At 36.1% G+C, this 14,656-nt stretch overlaps 1 non-coding gene across 1 annotated transcript; it reads right to left on the bottom strand.

Moving 5' to 3' along the window:
• Positions 1-7,585: 7,585 nt before the first annotated feature.
• On the bottom strand, positions 7,586-7,692 carry LOC147932908 (small nucleolar RNA R71). The gene has a single exon (XR_015576798.1). It is a non-coding gene; the product is annotated as a small nucleolar RNA R71 (small nucleolar RNA).
• Positions 7,693-14,656: the final 6,964 nt, after the last annotated feature.

Here is a 14,656-nt window from a genome sequence, read left to right as displayed (position 1 = left end):
GGTTCTTAAGCTTATCTACTCTTGGTTTGTTGAATGATTTAGTACTTCTAAGTTTTTAATAGCAATTTCTCCTTTAAATCTCTTAATCTATAATCTCTTATTATGATTTCACAAAGATCAAACTCTTTCCTTTGTGTGATCATGATGATGAGTGAGTAGATCCTTAGAACTTTGGGCTAGCTAGATTAAGGAGATAGATGATTGATCTTTGATGTTTAAGGCTTTATTTATGTGTTAATTATCTAGATTAGTGTTAATAATGCTAGATAGCCTTGATTATGCTTGAATCTAGACATTAGGATTTCCATGCCCATAAGATGTTTGATGAAATTCCCGAACCAAATTAATCAAGAGCTTTGTATTCCTAGCCAATGAGAATTGATGATTAGGGTGCTTAGTGGTATTTAGACTTGTTCTTAATGCATGTTTGCCTTGTGATTGCCTTTGGAAATTGTTGATTATCACTTGATTAGCATAGGAATCTCTATAACGGAAATGAATTGATTTGCATAAGTGTTCTTAGCCATAGGATTGTTCTTGATTGTTGCTTAGACATCTAGGATTGGTTAGCTATCTCCCAAGTCAATTACCTTGCCTAAGGTTCACTTGTTTAATCTTGATTTAAAGTTTGTTGCTAGTTGTGTTTTGTTTCTTTGAGTTTGCATTGTTTGAATTGTCTTGTTTTCTTTCTTTGAATCAGTTTGTTAGTTAAGATTGTTACAAAAGAACCTTTTCCTGTTTAAGAATAGATTAAGCATATTTGTGTATTCTTAGTGAGTTAATTAATGCAAATTGTAGATTGATAATTTAATTGATAGAAAAATACTACATCAATATGTATTTAATATTAGTATTTTTAAAAATTATTACTTCAATATCCATATTCCATATCCTATTTAATTTGCATACCTGGTAGCTTGCTAAGCATAAATTGATTTATCTTATCAACATCATCATTTCTTGGACTTAGAATAGCTCTTTCCCTATAGAACGTTGGATCAGTTCTGCTTGCAAAATTTTCACCTTAGTTTTCTTTAACTATTGCTTGAATAGGATTTCCACTTGTATTCATTAATAAATCATCCGGAATTTCTATCTCCATATCTCCACTTTGTTTTGTTGATTTTGCCATCCCCGATATCAAGAAGCTACTTTGAAAAAGTGGCGAGAGCACCGCATCCATACTATTATGTGCCTTGCCAAGTCTCAAATTTTCGGTAAGTTTAAGAACCTTACAACTATTCCAAAGAACAGATGAGTTGATAGATGCTAAAATTGTCGCTACTCTTCCTCCTTCTGTAATAACATGTAGAATCTGTCTAAAATCACCTCCAACCACAACAACTTTACCTCCAAAAATCTGGTCACATCTCATGATATCTCGCAAACTCCTATCCAAATTTTCGTAACAAAGCTTGTTCATCATTGGAGCCTCGTCCCATATTATGAGCTTTGCTTCTCTAATTAAGTACCAGCAAGATCAGATTCAGCATCGATCGTACACACAGAATATCCATTAAGATTGATTGGAATACCAAATCTTGAGTAATCCGTTCTACCACCTTTCAAAAGCAAAACAGCTATACCACTTGAAGCAACATTCAGAACAATATTACCTTTAGACCTTATATCAGCACCAAGAATAGTCCACAATAAAGTTTTCCCAGTACCACCAAATCCATGAATAAAAAACATACCACCTTTGTCGTGATTCACAGAGTGAATGATTTCTTCATAAACATGTCTTTGTTCCTCAGTTAGCATAGGTAACAACTCATTGTATAATTCCTGTTGTTTATGAGGCTTATATATTCTCTTATCTGCGATAAGCCTATTTACACCTGTGTTCATCATACTATTATCTGGTTTAGGCATTTTCTCGAAGGTCGTAAGATACGTCCCATTCGATTGCAACATCAGTTCTATTTCAATTAAACATATATTTTCTATCTAAGCCCATGTCAACATTAGACCTACAACAGTAAAGTCAAACACTTATTTATAATTTTGTTTTGCGGAAAAATAAATTACATTCAATTAACAAAATAACAATTTGATGTACCTGGATCTTTCATGCGTTTCTCAATATTTCTCATGATTTAAATTACCCTTTTCAAACTGTCAAATTTGTTATAGTTATCTCAATATTGCATACAATTCTTTATTAGAACTAAATTAACACCCAAAAAAATCAAAATTATATGTTTAGTTTAATGAATATGACTTCTACTGTTTTGGCTCAGCATGAATTTATAGTTTATAAGAAATATTATTGAAGATTTATGAAGATAATTTTGTTAAGTTTAGATATATTTCAATTTTTATTTTTAGATGTATAGCTTTCTTGTAAGATCCAAATTTGCATGCTTCAGTCACGTAATTGTTCCACACATACATGGAAGTGTCGGCTCTAAGCATGTAATTAGGGTGCAAAGGCATAACGTCTACTTTGTTTTTGATAAATTTGTACATAACTTAAGGTACACTTAATAAAACAATTGTTTTTTATATATACTTGTGAAATTAAATTATTTATAGTTTTGTACATGATAAATAATATTAATGAGACATGATTGAATCCTAGTTAAACACCATTAATATATATATGAAAAATTTGAATCTAAATAAATCGAGCTCTGATAAAGATAGCTACTTAGGAGGCACATGAATAGTTTGGGATGGATTGATCATAGAAAAGGAAAAAGATTGAGGGAAGCTTGAGTTGAAGGAGGCGAGATGGAGACAGCGTTGAACTACTGCAACATAGTCCATCACCACATGCAGTTTTCGAGAGGATGTCCAATGTTATTTATCTTCCTTGATGGCCAACTTGAGATATCGTTTTCAGCCCTTTTCTTGCGTTTTCAGCTCTCCTGAGAGGAAGAAGAAGAAAATAAAAGCGACTTTCCCTTCGGCTCTGAAGGTTGTTTCTTGGTTGCAATAAAAAGGTCTTTCAGCTATTTTTTGGCCTTGAGTAGATGGGGCTCTGAAAAGGCGGCCAGGTAGCAGGGGATGTCTTGGTCAACAAAATAAGAGGCGGAGATTAGAGCCAGAAGACAGGATGAGTCATGCCTTGGAGATTTTAGGCCACCTCTATGTGAAGGTCATTCGTGTGCGGCTGAGGAAAAAAGGACACCACTGAGAGATTAATATTTGAGAGAATGTCCAACTGAATTAAGATAAGGGACTTGAAGAACTGACCTTGAGAAGGGCTAAGGAACGATGGAGGGGGTTGGTAAAGTCTGGAGATCGAAGGCAAAGTCACGACATAAGCATCTTTATTAAAAGTCGATTGATGGAGAGCTTTGGTTTTATCAGATTTGTGACTCTAATTTGGTCTTGTTTATATAAAGTAACGTAAGCAACGGATGTTAACCATTGAAGCTCTCCAAATGCTGCTTACGTCAACCAAAACCGCGTAATCCCATCCTTAACCAATAACAATGATCCAAATGATTAAATATCGCAAGGTGTATGAGATCAAGTGATCAACTATACATATATGTAGACTGCATCTTCATATATATATATATATATATATATATATATATATATTTTAAAAAATTTAGTTTGTAATATACATAAAAAGGTCAATACTTTAACTTTAATCTAATTAATATAATAGATAAGTCACACAATCAATTCATTTTTAGTTTAGACATTAAATACATCTGACATGAGCATTAGATGGCAATTTTTGTTTGTTATTTTTGTAAATAAGTCACTAACAAATAAAAAAGAGTTAGCAAAAGAAGAAGAAGAACATCTATACACAAAGGGAATTAAAAAAAAGAGTTGTAACCGTGATAGATAAGTGGTAAATAACATACCTTTTACCTTCACATGTGAGATCACAAACCGGCTAGAAGATGGATTGTTAGGGTTTAGGAAAACCAAATTGAAAAAGAGAAACCCTATTGATAAAAAATTAAAAAATTAGATTATTTTACTTAATCGTCCGAAAGATTCAAACTATCATTCCAATATCAAAACTATTATCCCATCAACCATGCACCTCAAATACTATAGTACTTGGAAATTTTGAATTCAAATAAAATTCCAAAAAAGAAGAAAAAATACAAAAGGAACCAAAAATTAAACCTAATAATACCTTTTTAATATTACTTTTATCTCTTTGTATGTAGATATCTTCTTAAACACATCAAGAACCACGATGATTTGTAGTTCCAAAATCCCACGGTAAACCCTAAAACAAACAAAATCAAGTCAGTAAGATAATATTGATCTATAATCGAATCAAAGGTTTTTGAAAACTAAATCAGAAAATCATTAGCACCTTAATAGAAAGAAAAAAACAACAATAATAATCCCGTGATATAAACAAACAACCACTAAATAGAGAACTAAAAATTAAAATAAGATGCAATCAAATCAAGGACCAAAATTATAATACAAATATAAATATAAATTTGAGAACATGATAATAGATTAGGGTTTTTTCTTGTTTTGGAGTTATGGAGAATGATTAGAGAATCAAGTATTTATAATAGTAAACCGTTTATGATTTTAGGGTTTTGAGTAAGGAGGTGTATGTTACGGGTTTTATTTACAAAAGCCCATTTACATATATTCAGATTATATTTTCGATTATATTTAGAATCCAATGAAATCGTCATAATTATCTTTACCTATTTTAACATGTAAAATAATAGAAATTTTCTTTAAACGGATATTCATAATATATTCTAATATTTATCTTTTATTTTTTAAAAGAGAGATATTGCATATAAATATATTAGATTCCCGTTTTTATTTTTAATTTTCGTTTTTTTTTTAATTTAAAAAAATTTAAAACTTAGCAAAAGGGTAAAATCGTCTTGTTTTGAATCTCATTAATGGCAAATTAGTAATCTTAAGTCTGAGGATGAATGTGGTGCGTTTCAGCAACCTAAATAGAGAGAAAAGCTTCTCCGAAATATTTTTAGGGGTATTTTTCATTAAGGGCAAAGGAGGTCAAATTTTGTGAGATTCGCTGTGAGCCATCTCGACTTCTCCTTTAATATATTAGATTATATTATATTTATATATTTATTATTTATTAATTTTTGTTATTTAAAAATTAAAAAAAAAAAGGTCGGTCTTTTCAGTCTTTCTTGTAGTGTAGCACACATGAACTTTGCGACAAAGAACAAGTTCACTACTCGCTTAAACAACTTGATTTATGATGTTCATATATTTTACTATATTTTCCCTTAGTATATTTACATCTTTTGCTAGCCATTTTCACCATTATTGCATAGCTTTAGGACTAATCATGCATTAGAGTTTAGTTGCATTGCATTTGCATCTTTTCATGCATAATCAGGTGATTTTGGAGCCTAAAGAGCATGGAAGCAATGCTGAGGAGAAGTGAAGCAATCATGAAGGGAAAGCAAGAGAGTTAAGGCTGAAGAACCAAGGTCCGGAGTCCACTCCCTCTCCTATATAAAGCCTTGTACCTGCAGCCACCAAAAGAGTCCAGCTTTTTAGATATTCTCTAAACCTAGTTTTACCCTTTTGGAAATTATTCCTTTTGCACTTTTATTTTTCTTAGATCTTGTACTTGTTTTTAAGGAGAAAAGACTAAATTCTTCAATATTGTTGGTTCCATAACTTTCTTAATATTGAGAATTCGAGTTTGATTCTTTCTCCAATATTGTAGATCTTTGTTTCATCTTTCTAATGATGCAAGTTTCATATTTTCTGGGTTTTTGACTTTGTTCATCATGTGTTCTTGTGAGTAGTTCTCTAGGATCTTGAGGATAGGTTAGGCTGGATAGATCTTGTGGTTTATTTGATTTGGTCAAGCTTGATTGTTGTAGATCTCTTCTAGGCTAGATGTTCTTAATGCTGATCATATATCTGAGAGGGTAAGGTTTGATTTCAAGCATCTTAGCATCACACCAATGTTTAAGAAGCATAGATAAGGCCAGATCTAGAGCTTACCATTAAGCTTGCTAAGAGATTAGAGGTCTTGTTTGGTTTGAGATGTATTGCTTAATGCCTGCTTGTGTAGATTCTTTACTTTGTGAGAACAAGTCTAGAGATGCATAGGTTTGATTGTTTCTTGCCATGAGAGTGGAGGAAACTTGTCTTAGATTTATATGTCTAGAGATTACCTCAAAGTTTACTTGACATTTGTTGACCAAGTTAGATAACCACAATGATTAGTTCAGCCCATGAATCCCTCCTCAAAGCCTTCTTTGTTTATTGATTTTTAAGTCTTAATCTTGTTGCTTGCTTGTTGTTTGATTTGTTTTTGCATTGCTCTGTTTTTATTGTGTTGCTCTATTTTTGCGTTTAGTCCAGCTCGACCCTGCACTCGATCTACACTCGATCGAGTGCTTGCTCGAGTTCTTCCCCAGAACTTTGGTTTATGATTTGTAGTTGTCCTGTCTTATCTCTAGTCTCATTCTATTTGCATTTCTGTTGCATTTACTTATTTTCCTGTTCATTATTGTCTTGCATTAGTTCATTATTGTAGTTTCTATTTATGTTCTAGCTTCATATTAGTCATAACCATTCTGTTCCATCTACATTTAGCATCTAGTTCTTGTAGTTTTACTTCTTGCATGTTCATGATAGGATTGTTAGTGACAAACATCCTTACATTTGGCTTGACTTAGTCTCATATGCATGTCTTAATTGTTCACAAACACTCAGATAGGATTGACACCTCTTATACCTCTTACCATCCATTCATTCATATCTCACCATTGCATACATTCATCATCATTCACCACCCATATAAAAACCTTGTTTCAATTTGGCGCCGTTGCCCATTTGAGTGTGTTTTTTGTGACATTTACGATCCATATTAGTCTAAGATTAAGTTCGTTTATACACTTGTGAAGTTGCTGGATTCGAATATTCTGTTGCTGGGCTGTCTTGAGTTTCAGGTACCCACTCGACCAACCACTCGACCACCACTCAACCAAGCAGTGATCGAGCACCTGATCGAGTCAGAAGCCGTCTCTATTTGGACACCACTTCCCAGTCGCCTTAACCGCCTACACAAGCCTGAGCTCAACTGTGTACCTGTTCAAGTATGTACTCGTGTCTGTTGATGCACACAAGGTCTAAGGGGAAAGACAATCTTCAAAAGCCTCTTGACGACATCCATAGGAAGCAAAAGGGTTTGGGGAATCAAAGAAGGAGAGTAGTTCAACAACAGCAAGAGGTTCCAATCATAATGGAGCAACAAGATGCAGTTCCAAGACCAAGGAACATTGGTGCTGGAGATGCACCCAACACACACAACCAAAGAGCTGGTATTGTGCCTCCCACAGTGCCAAACAACAACTTTGAGATCAAGAGTGGATTGATCTCCATGATTCAAGCCAACAAGTTTCATGGGTTGCCAATGGAGGATCCTCTAGACCACCTTGATGAATTTGATAGAATCTGTGGTCTTACAAAGATAAATGGAGTGAGTGAAGATGGATTTAAGTTGAGGCTCTTCCCATTCTCACTTGGAGACAAGGCACACCTTTGGGAGAAGATTCTTCCTACTGGAGCAATAACCACATGGGATGCTTGCAAGAAAACTTTCTTGGCAAAATTCTTCTCAAATGCAAGGACTGCTAGATTGAGGAATGAAATTTCTGGGTTTGCTCAAAGAAACAATGAAAGCTTTTGTGAAGCTTGGGAGAGGTTCAAAGGATTTCAAACTCAGTGTCCTCACCATGGCTTCAGCAATGAGTCACTCTTGAGTACATTGTATAGAGGAGTGCTTCCCAAGATCAGGATGCTTCTTGACACAGCCTCTAATGGAAACTTCCTCAACAAGAATGTGGAAGAAGGCTGGGAGTTAGTTGAGAACCTTGCTCAGTCAGATGGCAACTATAATGAGGATTATGACAGAACCATAAGGTCATCATCAACTGATCAAGAGGACAAATACAAGAAGGACTTGAAGATGGTCAATGAGAAGCTTGACAAGATCCTTCTTAGCCAACAAAAGTCTCTTCACTGAATTTGCTAAGCTATGTTATATGCAAAACCAAGGTGGATTCAAAAGCTACAACCAAGGAGGGTTCAAGAACAACAACTTCTCCTATAGGAGCACCAATGTAGCTAATCCACAAGACCAAGTGTATCCACCTCAACAGCCTCAACAGCAACAATACTATGTCCCCAAACAACAACATCAAGTATTCCAGCCTCACTTGTGTCCCCCACCAGGGTTTCAGACTAACCAAGGCCAAGAACAAGACCTAAGAGCTATGATGCAACAGTTGTTGATTGGGCAAACACAAGGAAAGATTGAGGAGGCCAAGCAGTTTTCTGAAGTGAATCAAAGGCTCACATCCCAGTATAATGACCTTAACATGAAGTTTGAAGGTCTCAACTCTAGAGTGAAGTTTATGGAGAGCAACATTGCCTCTACGTCTGCTCCTAAACCCAACCAACTCCCTGGAAAAGCTGTTCAAAATCCAAGGGAGTTCACTGCAAAAGCCATCCATATCTCTGATGAGGAAGTCACTGAGGACAGTGATGTTCAAGATGGGGAGGATTGGTCAGTTATTGAAGCTTTGAGTGAAGTTTGTGCAGAGAAATCTGAATCTGCCATTGCACTCGACCAGGTACTCGAGCCAACACTCGACCGAGTGCCTGATCGAGTGGTCGATCGAGCTGGAGGATCAGGAGCTGTTAAACCTGCTAAGTACATTCCTCCTGCTTACAAACCACCTCTACCATTCCCAGGACGTTTCAAAGCACAAAGGATCAAGGAATTAAGGGAAATGATTGAGAAAAAGGAGATGTTGGCTAAGCAACAAAAGGATGAGGAAGCTTTGAAGGAAGAAGTTGTGGTTGAGAAACAAGAGGAAGTGATGGCTATACAAGCGATCATCATTGCTTATCAAGAAGAGGAGAGAGGACCTGCCTTGGAACAGTATGAACCTTATCCTCTCTATAGAGATTTTTTGCTTGATTTGTCAAAGAAGAAGGCTCAAGCTCAAGATGAGAAGGATCTTGAGAACCTTGGAGGAGTGATCATCCCAATTAAGCTTAAGGATCCAGGACCATTCTATCTACCTTGCACAATCAGTTACCTTCACTACAACTAATGCCTTTCTGATTTGGGAGCTTCAACTGGTGTGATGCCATACTCATTAGCTCAAAAGCTTGGGAGAACTGATTTCAAATCCACCAACCTCCATGTATGTCTAGCTGATGGGTCAAACAGAGAAGTAGTTGAAAGGTTGGAGAATGTCCCAATCAAGATAGGGAAGGCAAGTTCATGGGGCTTTGCATGGAGGGCTACAAAGAAGAAAGTTGTGAGTTCCTAGCCACTGTCAAGCTGACTACATATGCAAGGAAAGATGCTGAATTTGGAGCTGGTCACATTGCTTTCACAATCAAGGGGAAGAGGTATGATCTTTCAATGAAGAAGATAGCAAATGTGTTTGGATTTGAGGTTGGGAGCAATAGGAATTTGATGATTCCAAGAGAAGAACTCTATGCTGTTTGGGAAACCATTGGGGACAACAAACTCTACTCATCCTCCAATTCCAAGAGTTCAAGGATAAGGAGCCCACCTAAGGTACTTCCACAAAGCTCTTGCCAACACCTTCTTTGCAAGGAAGGAAACTGGGAATATCAATGAGGGAGAGCTTAAGATGATTGATATGGCTCTCAATGGGATCATCCTCAAGGCAAGAGATGGAACCATCATTCTTGAGAGCACTATGGAGACTGATCATGCAATGGTGCTCATAGACCATATGATATATTTGAGAAGTTGGGTAGGCAAGTTGGAGAACAAAGGCTCAAGAGGAGCACTAACCATTGGAGGCATCATTACTCCAATCTTACAAGCTGCCAAGGTCCCACTTAGAGGAGAAAGGGTCTCACCAAGATGGATTGACTCAAGCTACCTCACCTCTACTCTCATCCTAGCCAAGGAGATGCATCAAGGAAATCACATCTTCAATTTTGAGCTTCCAACACTTGGGAAGAAACAATTGATCTTGCCTAACCAAGAGCTCACCACCATTCAAGAAGGAGCCAACATTGACTTTTGGCCAGCTGAGGAGCACTTGTTTGATGGGATAGTTCAACCTAGAGTTGAAGAAGCTAGGAATGCACAAATGGCTGATGGGGAGGAGCAATTCTACTTTGAAGATTATGAGCCCAACCCAAGGGATAATAGAGGAGTGAGGGAGAATAGCAAGAGGTTGACACTTTTGCAAAGATGGAGCAAGTGGAATGGGAAGAGGTTTGATAAGCTTAAGAAGAAGGTGGGCAACATGGCTAAGTCCATCAAGAGCTTAAAGAAGGAAATTGTTGAGCTAAAGAGTGGAAATTCATCTCCAAGCCATTCAAGCCCTTTGAGAAGAAGTAGCTCAACTAGAGCACTTTCAAGAGTTGCAAACCCTTTGGAACCAGCTAGGGCTTCAATGTATGAGCCAAATTAGAGGAAGAGGAGCTCAAGTACCCAAGAACAACAATTTTCAAGGCATTCGACCCGGTCACTCGAGCGCCCACTCGACCGAGCACCCCCGATGTACTCGACCGAGTTCCAGCCCAGATCACCATATGGCTTCCCACCTCCAGCTGCTTATCCAGACTATCCAGGTTACCTCCCATCCAACCTCAATACTTCATGGATCCAGCTCTCTACCTGCAGTTCTACCAGCAGCAGGCTCAACATTTTGACACACGCGGTCCAGCTTAACCCCCCCACTCGAGCACGCACTCGACCGAGTGCCGGTCGATCGCTGTCGTCGAGCTGCCCCAATCTCCATCTCCAAGTCACCATGAAGACCCCAACTACTCCTTTGACAGAATGCAAGAGGATGTGGACAACTTCTTCTCCAATCCTTGAGGTACCACTATCACCTTCCCTTGTAAATATCATTGCATTTCATATTTTGTTTAGTTTTTTTTAGTCCTGAATCCTCAATCAAATTTCTTTCACACAAGGGACTGTGTGATTTAAGTGTTTGACATTGTGTTTTGTGTTCTTTTTTCAAATTTTTAGCATCTTCATATTAGTATTTGCATAAGCATCGACCGATGCTTATGCATCGATCGACACAGAAGCTGCATCGATCGACGCAAGGGTAACTTGCATCGACCGATACCCAATCTGCATCGACCGACGCATGCTCGACGTTACACGAAAACCCTAGAGTTTACGCGCCGTCCTCGCACTTGCATCGACCGACGCAAGATATGCATCGATCGACGCAACGTCGAGCACCGTGATTTCCCCGAAGCTTCTCGCTGGATCTTCGTTCCTACAACCACAAAACTCGATCCCAAGCCACAAGAAAGCTCCCTAACGTCCATAGCAACGAACTAACAAGCCTAACATCACACAACCAGCAGATTAAAGAATCCTCTAGCTTAGATAAGCCATGGTCATGCACTTACCTTTGCCACAGAAGAATCTGAACCTTAAACAAACAAGAACAGGCCTCTAGGAAGCTCCTACAACGATCCCAGCTACATATCTCTACAAGAACGCCTCCAATCTCCCAGAATTCTCAAGAACACTCAAGAACAACTTTTCTCTCTTTCTCTTTTCTCAAAAACGGCCACCCAAACACGAATGAGACAAAACTCGCATCTAAGGGTTTTCCTTAACCCAAAACGCAGCGTTTGACTTAAGTCAAAACGCACATAATTGAACATGCATCGACCGATGCACCATCTGCATCGACCGATGCAACTCCCAAACCGGGATTCCGGTTCACGGATGTTACAATATCTCAGATGGAATATGCAATTGTAAAACAATAAACGTAATCACAAAAGACATTGACAAACAATTATTAATAGATATTATAGATAAAATAGATGATCAAGAAACAAAAAAAAATAATATTTATTAAAATTAAAAGATTTAGTACAACGAGAAAATCAATTATTAACTCCACAACCATTTAGTCTTAACAAAATAATAGAAAAATATCCCTCTCCAACACTATTTAAACAAGTAACTACTGGTGAATTACAAGAAGAAGTTAAAAATTTAAAAACACAAATAAAAGAATTACAACAAATAGTTCACCAACATCAACTTCACCAATTGCAAGTAGACGCTAGATTAGCCCTTATAGAACCAAAAGTCCATGAATCTTCACCCACAACAATGGACAAACCCTCCACAAGCAACCCTGAAAACCATAAACAAACAAAAGAAGAAGAAGAATATATCCAGATAATAAACAAAATAAACTATCAAAAATGGTATACAAAAATCACATTACACATAGGTATGATTTTAAACTAGAAACAATAGCACTTTTAGATACAGGAGCTGACTATAATTGTATTAGAGAAGGAATAGTTCCTACAAAATTCTATGAAAAAAACATATGAAAAACTTAGTGGTGCAAACGGAAGTAGTTTGAAGGTCAACTATAAATTACCTAAAGCAAAAATCTGTAACAAAAATTATTGTTTTAAAACTCAATTTATCCTTGTGAAAAACTTAAGCCAAGAAGTTATACTAGGAACTCAATTTTTTACACAAATTTATCCGTTTAAAGTTACAGAACTAGGAATTACCACAAAAATTGTAGGAGAAAAAATAATGTTTGAATTTCTATCCCCAATGAAAACAAAAGAAATCTTAGCCTTACAAAAATCAACAATAGAGAAATCCATAAATTTAATCGATGGGGAAACAAAAACAGATACAATATTTACAACAAGAAATAAAATACCAACAGATAGAAAAACAACTAAGTGATCCACAAATCACAAATAAAATAAAAATATTAGAAATCGAACTACTAAACCAGGTATGTTCCGAACTCCCAAATGCCTTTTGGGAAAGGAAAAAACATATTGTTGAAATACCCTACGAAAAGGATTTTAATTAAAAAAATATTCCAACTAAAGCTAGATCCATTCAAATGAATCAAGAACTTCTAGAACATTGCAAAAAAGAAATACAAGAATTACTAAATAAAACTTAATAAGAAAATCTAAATCTCCTTGGAGTTGTTCAGCATTTTATGTAAACAACCAAGCTGAAAAAGAAAGAGGAGTACCACGCTTAGTAATCAACTATAAACCCTTAAACAATGTAATACAATGGATAAGATACCCAATACCAAACAAAAGAGATCTATTAAAACGATTATATGACGCCTGTATATTTTCTAAATTTGATATGAAAAGTGGATTTTGGCAAATCAAATTGCCGAGAAGGATAAATATAAAACAGCATTCACAGTACCTTTTGGGCATTACGAATGGAATGTTATGCCTTTCGGTTTAAAAAACGCACCATCCGAAATTCAAAATATAATGAACGAAATATTTAACCCTTACTCCACCTTCTCAATTGTATACATAGATGATGTGTTAATATATTCAAAATCTATCGACCAACACTTTCAACATCTATACACCTTTTTGAACATTGTTAAAAAGCATGGACTAGTAGTATCTGCAAAAAAGATGCAAATATTTCAAACAAAAATACAATTTTTAGGCCACAACATTTATCAAGGCACTATAACACCTATATCTAGATCTATAGAATTTGCAAATAAATTTCCAGATGAAATAAAAGAGAAATCACAATTACAAAGATTTTTAGGTTGCTTAAACTACATATCTGATTTTCTACCTAATCTACGAAAAACTATACAACCATTGTTTCAAAGATTACAAAAGAACCCCATACCATGGTCAAGTCTGCATACTAGTCTAGTCCAGGATATCAAGAAAAAGGTTATAAAACTACCATGTCTAGTCATCTCACACCCCAATGCATTCATGATAGTAGAAACTGATGCATCATAAATAGGTTATGGGGGATCCTTAAACAAAAAATGCCAGAGTCTACCCAAGAGTCTATAGTTTGTTTCCACTCAGTTGTTTGGCTTGGACCACAAAAGAATTACTCTACAGTTAAAAAGGAAGTTTTCTCTATAGTAAATTGTATTTCTAAATTTCAAGATGATATAATAAACAAAAAGTTTTTACTACGTGTCGATTGCAAATCGGCCAAAGAGATTTTACAAAAGGATGTTAAAAACTTAGTTTCTAAACAAATATTTGCTAGATGGCAAGCTATTTTATCTATTTTTATTTCGATATACAATATATAAAAGGGGAAAATAATTCTTTACCTGATTTTCTAACAAGGGAGTATTTACATGGAAAATCTCAGGATCACCAAAATGAGTGAAACACAAAAGAAACCAATGAGTGGATCAGACTACGTCAAGAATCAACCACATTTACAAGGAAAGCAATTAACCACTAGCAACCAATTCTCTCCGTTGGCGGAATTTTCTCCTTTATCCTATGCAAAAGCCGTCAACCCCCAGCCACAAAAAATATCCAATCCATCCTCCTCACAAAATACCGTAGACCAAAAATCATCCTACTTCCTTAAACCACAATGCCAACACCTTATTACAACCTCATTTACCAAACCAATATCCCTTAAAGACCTAACCCAATATACCAACCGCATATTTACGAAGAAAGCCAATACCTTACCGACAACCTTACCAAAAACCGCACATTCTACGAATTCATTCTCGTAGACACCAAATCAGTAGAAATAACCCACCATACCAACAAGAATGACCCAAACCTCATTTCCTACTCCACCTGCAAAATCCTCAAAGTATGCAATCCCCAAGATCTCGGATTCATAAACCTGCACACTGCAAAAGAA

The sequence above is a fragment of the Camelina sativa genome, chromosome 12 (assembly GCF_030686135.1).
Source record: "Camelina sativa cultivar CO46 ecotype springtype chromosome 12, ASM3068613v1".
NCBI lineage: Eukaryota > Viridiplantae > Streptophyta > Magnoliopsida > Brassicales > Brassicaceae > Camelina > Camelina sativa.
This window is presented reverse-complemented; position numbering and strand designations above follow the sequence as displayed.